At 37.7% G+C, this 6471-nt stretch overlaps 1 long non-coding RNA gene across 1 annotated transcript; it reads left to right on the top strand.

The window, feature by feature from the left end:
* The first annotated feature begins 37 nt into the window (after window positions 1-37).
* Window positions 38-5906, top strand: LOC121657387. Its single transcript, XR_006013603.1, has 2 exons — window positions 38-139; window positions 4095-5906. It is a non-coding gene; the product is annotated as an uncharacterized LOC121657387 (long non-coding RNA).
* The last annotated feature ends 565 nt before the right edge of the window (window positions 5907-6471 follow it).

Raw genomic sequence — 6471 nt, 5'->3', positions numbered from 1 at the left:
CGGCGGCCCCCGAGCCCAGCCGGGGGACGCGGGTGGCGGGCGGCGGCAGCGCGGCGGGACCGCGGTGCCCCAGGACGCGCCGGCGGCGGAGGGACGCGCGGGCGGCCGGGCCAAGGAGCGGGCCGCCGCTGCCGCCGAGGTAACTGAGCGGGATGGGCCCGGGTCGCTCGTCCGCGGGGAGGGAAGTGACGGGGCGGTGCCAGTAGCGGCTGAAGCGTGTCTGCAGGACGCGGGTGTCCGCCGGGGGTGCTGGCGGGCTTCCGCCGGCCAGGGCGCAGCGCTCTGCCTCCCAGCCCCATCTGCGCCTCCTGGCCGCGGGCCTCTTAAAGGGCCTTTTCTTTTTGTCTTCCTCGAAGCAAGAGAGTATCATCCAGGCTTACCGGTCCCTCCCCCGCTCCGGGCCATGAAATGGATGGGAAACAACCTTTCCACGTTACCTGAGGTTATGCTCAGCTTCATCCCTATCCAGCAGTGCGGTGGAAGCTTGCAGAGGTTATTCTGCTGGCGCCTCTGTTGTGTGAGGGTTGGGCTCACTACAGCGTCAGCTTCCTAAACTAAGTGGTTTGACATTTAATAGCAATTCCAGAGCTGTCCTTTAACCAAAACGTTTAGCGGAGGCGATCAGAGGAAGAGCATCAGTGTCGTAGTGATCACAGTATATTGAAACTACTTTCCTGGTTAACTTTGAACAGTACACGTTTTTCTTCCTGGCCTTGACTGCGTTTTGCACCGTAGCTCAGGAAACAAAATCTGGTGCTAAGAAAGAAAATTTTAATTAAAAAACCAAAGAAAATACCACACAACCAGAAAAAAGCTTGATCAAATTTCACACCTGCTTCGAAGTTTGGTGCATGTTAAACTCACTTTGCCTTCCACCTGGATCTTTTAAGTAAGACCAAAGTATTAGATTCAGTGATACAGAAGTGACAGAAAGTCTGATCAGGTTAGATGGGCTTTGAACTGCAGTTGTAGACTCCAATTTTGAGAGTTTGAGGCCTTTCGTAGTATAACACCCATTTATGATCTGTAAAGAAAACAGTGGCTTTTCTTTTTCAAGCTCTGCCTTTTTGTGTTTTCTTGGTTGATTGGTTGATTAGTGGGTTTTATTGGTGATGGATGGTAAAATTAAGGCAAAAAAATTCACAAAAATTCTATGTCCTATGACTATTATACAGCCATTTTAAGCACAGGCATCTCTTTCATTTTCAAAGAGAGAACATGTGTGTTCGCAAGCATAGTAATTAAACAAATTGAACAAACCTCTGCAGAACAGTTTGACACCCATCACAAGTATAATGCTGAACTTTTTACATACTCTTGGTGTTATTTGGCATAATTTTGTAAGCTTTAGCAGCGGTAGGAAGACCACAAGCCCCTTGAATTGCCACACAATAAAGATTAGTTCTTGATGTACAATGTTTTTCTAGGAGAGTATTTTTAACAGGTTGTTTCCGTAAGTACAGTATTGTATAAAGAATGTATTAGTTTTAAAATAAAGCTTGGTTAACACCTCAGGCTAGAGATATTTCGTCCAGTTTTTGTGTGTCCTACCTGTATATTTTAAATCTTTCATAATGATATTTCTGATGATGATTTTTACACCTTTCTGAAAATACAATCCCTAGGTTGGTACTATTCTTTGCTGTTCGTGACTTGTATATTTCAATACATTAATAAGTATGATTAGGGTACTGTTAATTTCACACTGTTTTTGTTAAACTTTAAGGCATTATATTACGGTTGGACAGAGAAGAAAGATTATTTTGATTTTATTTCCAAGTACAGTTTTGCAACTAGAGTTGGAAAACGAAATCCCTAAAAATTAAGCAACTTAGTCTATAGAAACTGGGCTTTTGTGTCTCTGATCTTGCTGTTTATTGCCTACCTTGACAGAATTTCTACTCAAAACCTATATGGAAACATTCTTAGCTGAAGGTGAATATTTGGTAGTTTATTTTGCCTTTTAGGTACGAATGTTTAGTGTTTGTGCCTGTCTTTTGTACTTGATGCTTTTTTTCATTTTCACACTGAAGTATTGCTGATCTGTAAACTTGAAAACTCTTGAGATTAATTATGCTTGTAGTCTTTAGTCCAAAACTGAGTATGTGTTTATGAACTCTTAGACTCTAATCCTTTTGAAATGAGGGTGCTGTCATTTGCTTTATGCATACAAAGCATCTGGCACAGGACTCTGATTTTGACTGCTTAGCTCTCATTGTGAGCAAAAACTTACTAAAATGTCAGGGGAGTTCAAATTATGCAGGGGAGAATTTGTAAAACTAATTGAAAGTTTCTGAAACTCCAGTGCCTGAGATTTTTTTCAAAGAATTTGTTCGCCACTTGTCAGTAGTTGTTAATGCAGTGCAGTACAAAATTTCCAGTTTACAGGAATGGGCAACTACTTTTGGTTTGGCTTTCTTCCAGTTTCAGTATAATCAATCTTTTTTTCCTGTGTCACGGTGTCAGTTAATTGGTTTTGGTCTCAGTTAATGGAACTTTTGTTCTTCAGTATTTTCTGAAGACAGTCTTTGCCAGTGAGGAAATTCACATTAGTAGTATTCTACAGGCAAGGAACCATCTTACTGCTATGAAATGTCTACGCCTTTTGTCCTCTCTTAATTATTAACTATTTAAATTAAATATGCAATTATATAATGTATAATATTAAATTAAAATATTGTTAATTATTTAAATCGTGCAGGGCTTTTGCAGTAGAAGGAGGTTGCTTAGTACAACAGATTGTAGTTCAGGAGAGATCTGTGTGGTAACAAATAGAAGAATGTATTTTTAAATGGGAAGTATGGTGATTTTATGTACTTCTCTCTTTTGGGAACTGGGGGAAGCATAATTTTTCAGTATTTGAGAAGGTGTAGGGATGATACTCACTACTATTTTTTTTTTTTTTACTCTGTTGCAAAACCGACAGACAAGTCGTTAATTTTTTCAAGAGCCACACTGTAGAGGCCCAGAGAAGTTGATTTTAGTCACACTTTGGATTGTGGTGGTGCCTTCACCCTTCGCACGCTGCACTTTGGTCTCTGAGAAATACTAAAGCAATTATACCAGTTTATTTGTTAAAAATACTTCTATTCAGCATCTGTTACAGCTGAGACAGTAAAGTAAAATACTTAAAAATTCAAATTGTATGTTAGGAAAAATGCAAACCCAATATAACATGGAAATGCACTATTTTAGGTTTGTGGCAGCATTCAGTGTTTTTATATACCACAAGAAAACACATGCTCATGACGTAAGCAATGGCTTAGGTCATTCCTCTTCCTAGGTCTATCATGTCCATAGAAAGAGCACAGAGTGGCCACCGTTCGTAACTGTGACATGGCTATAAACAGGCGCTGTGTTTTCTTGTAGACATTTTAAAAAAAATTGTGATGCCGTATTAAATTATTGGTTGAGTACATGTTTCTCCAAGGTTTTTTGAGATACGATCTAGTTAGATAGGTTGGAGCATTGTGCTCATAGTGTCAAGATTGTGGGTTTGATCTCCATATGGGCGATTCACTTAAGAGCTGGCCTTGCTGATCCTTGTGGGACCCTTTCAACTCAGAATATTCTGTCATTCTCAAGCTTTCCTCTCTTGAATACAAAATTTGGATACAGAAAAGAAGAAACAGAATGTGGTTTAAACACTATAAAATGGTTTATTTATCCTGGCAGTATCATCCCTCTGAGTTGTTATTAAGTAGCTAAATATATTCTTCTGAATGCCAGTTTCTAAACATGCATGAAATTTGTATATTGTTATGAGAAGAAAAAGCAGGGACCAGATTTTGTATACAAAGTCCAATAATTGCACAAGTTTTACACTATTTTTCTGTGCAAAAGTTGTAAGTTGAAGAAATCAGTGGAATTAAGGAAGTTATTACGTAATTCTTTGCAAGAATGTTAGGAAAGGTAAAAGTAAATAATGATTAGTTAAAAATCATAAAATTAAAGTAATTGTTAATATGTAACAGCTGAGTAACTCTTCCTTGTTTCAGTTTCTCATATATAAAAAGTTTCTTTTTATTATTTTCTGCTGCTGGGATACACATTAATGTTTTGTTAACTTTTTGTTTATTTGTCTCTTTTCAAAGCAAGAGGAAGAATTCTGTCAATATAACTCATTTCTGTACTGGAGAGCACCGCTGCCTGCTATTGATTTGTCTGATATTCAGAACCTAGATGAAGAGACTCCATTGGACGCTAAAACTGCTGCAAGGACTGACACCACAGAGACTGAGATGGAAACCTGATCAGTTGTTTCATAGCTGTGCATCTGTTCCCGGGAAACTTGTTTCCATCGAGATTCAAGTTTTGTTCCTTGGGTGAATAATAAGCATGCTTATGCTGTCTTGGAGAAACTGTTGTGGCAGTCTTTAAAAGCAAATTTGAGTTGCCTAAGGGGATAGGATAAACGCTATTGGGTACTTAACAGTCAGCTGCCTGAAGGTGTGCAGTAAGGAGGAGGCTGCAGTGTCTAAACAAGAATACTTGAAAACATGGAGGCAGACTAAAAGACGAATACAGAAAATTAGAACTTGGAGATGCAATTAAAAGAAACAAGTGGATATGGTTACATGTCAAAAGGAAATGGAAAGTCATTTTATCTGTCCTGAACAAAAAAAATGTGGTACCTGAAAGTGAAATATTTAACATGTGAATTTATCATAAAGCACACAAACTGTAGTGATTTCTAATGTGGTTTTTTTTCTGTATGATAGCTAAACCAAAAAATAAGAGTCTATCAAAATCAGACAAAACATTCCCTTTTCTATGCAAACCAAAAACCAAGTGTGGCAGAGAAGGGGAAGGAAAAGGGGCTACTTTCTGCCGAAAGCTGCCGCTGTTCTAAAAGGTTTCACATACTCATTGTGAAAAAGATTTTTCACCTTCTCTTTTTCACATTACGCACAACAGTGGGCACCCAGCTTTTATGTTTTTGGTTCATTCTGAAGTTACTGCTGTTCTTAGTCTTTGTGACATTAGCTGTGAACCAGTTGATAGCATCTGAATGACAGATTTGGGCAGGTGTGTCAAGAAAAGTTAGTGCAATATAAAAAGACCACACACACTCTTTCAATCTTTACTGAATGAGGTGTAGTTTTTGCAGAGACTGTGAATCTTGCAGAAAGTTTTTGCAGAAGTTCAAATTCAAAAAGTAGTTTTTTGCTGTGAAATACGAACTTAATGTTTGTGATTTGCAATTTATTTACAAACTGAAGTACAATTAGAAAGACGTCTTTAATAATAGGCTGAAGTTGTATGGGAAGATTGTTACATTTTGCAAATGCGATTTGTCTTTAAGGATAGAAAACAATGTATTTTTTCTGTAATCATTATGGAAAAAGGCAACTTTTGAATTTTATTTTTTTCTAATAATGTGTTTGCTAAAGAACAATAAAGTTTCACCTGTGTGTATCTGAAAACTTTGGCACTATTACTATGTGAAGTTCTTGACTTTATTTCATAAGATTGTTGCTTCTATAATGTTGATGTATTAAGTCTTTTTGCTTAAAGTAGTTAGCTTGTCAGCTTTCTTGGTAGATGTTTGGAAACTTTTTCCAGTATTTGTGCTGCATACATATCTGTATTTTTTACTTATTCATTTAACTTGTTAAGATCTCTGAATACCTACTGAAGAAAGGAGAGGTGGCTTAGTGACTTAAGCAGTTCATGGTGCCTCTTTGGATATCCTCCTACCTTCTGTCAGATTAGCTAGATACATATTTGGACAATAAGTACTTTTCTCAGACAGCTTTAATATTTTGTTTAAGTCCAAATATGCCAACTTGTCTTAAGAGGTACTTTGAAATTTTTTTAAAAAAAACCTCCTTCTCTGTCAAGAAGGCTATAAAACTGGTGTTTCATGTTTACTATCGCCAAAATAAATTAGTGAAAAAAATAGATCTATGAATTTGTTGAGGTGTTTGGATTGGTTATATGATCTAGGGGTTTTTTGACCCTAGATAATACATGTGTTCCTGTATTTGTGAGTTTTGTAATATTTCGCACCATCCAGTGTTCTCAGGATCCAGTATCTTGCATTATTAGCTAGCATCTTTGCAACACATTTCCCTCATTTAAAATCTGCTTGATGCTTCACACACAATAGATAAGGTCCTAGCAGTAGACTGCATTTTATTTTTAAAATCTGTCATTCATGGGACAGAAGATGTTTTTTTATTGTCTTTGAAATACATGTTTTATCTATTCCTTGACAAATAAGTCCTGTACAACAAATTAAGCTTGCCGTGTGTTGTAAGCCATATGTTTACTTCATTTGCAATTGTGCTGCAGGCAAGCACTTTCCTTTGTTCCAGTTGTGGACTCTGTTACAGGCTGGAATGTTATGGCTACTTTTATAGCATTTCCTGAGCTGATTCATTTTTTCCATTCATCTCTTTGCAAATAGAGGTAAATTTAAGAGCCTTGGAAAACTACCTGAAATTACTGTTGAGAGTCTGGGTGATA

Source organism: Corvus kubaryi, unplaced genomic scaffold, assembly GCF_017639235.1.
Source record: "Corvus kubaryi isolate FWS band 111438036 unplaced genomic scaffold, C.kubaryi_AGA036_p1.0 split1-37296, whole genome shotgun sequence".
Lineage (NCBI taxonomy): Eukaryota > Metazoa > Chordata > Aves > Passeriformes > Corvidae > Corvus > Corvus kubaryi.
Note: the sequence above shows the minus strand (reverse complement) of the source record. Positions and strands in the feature narration are given on the sequence as shown.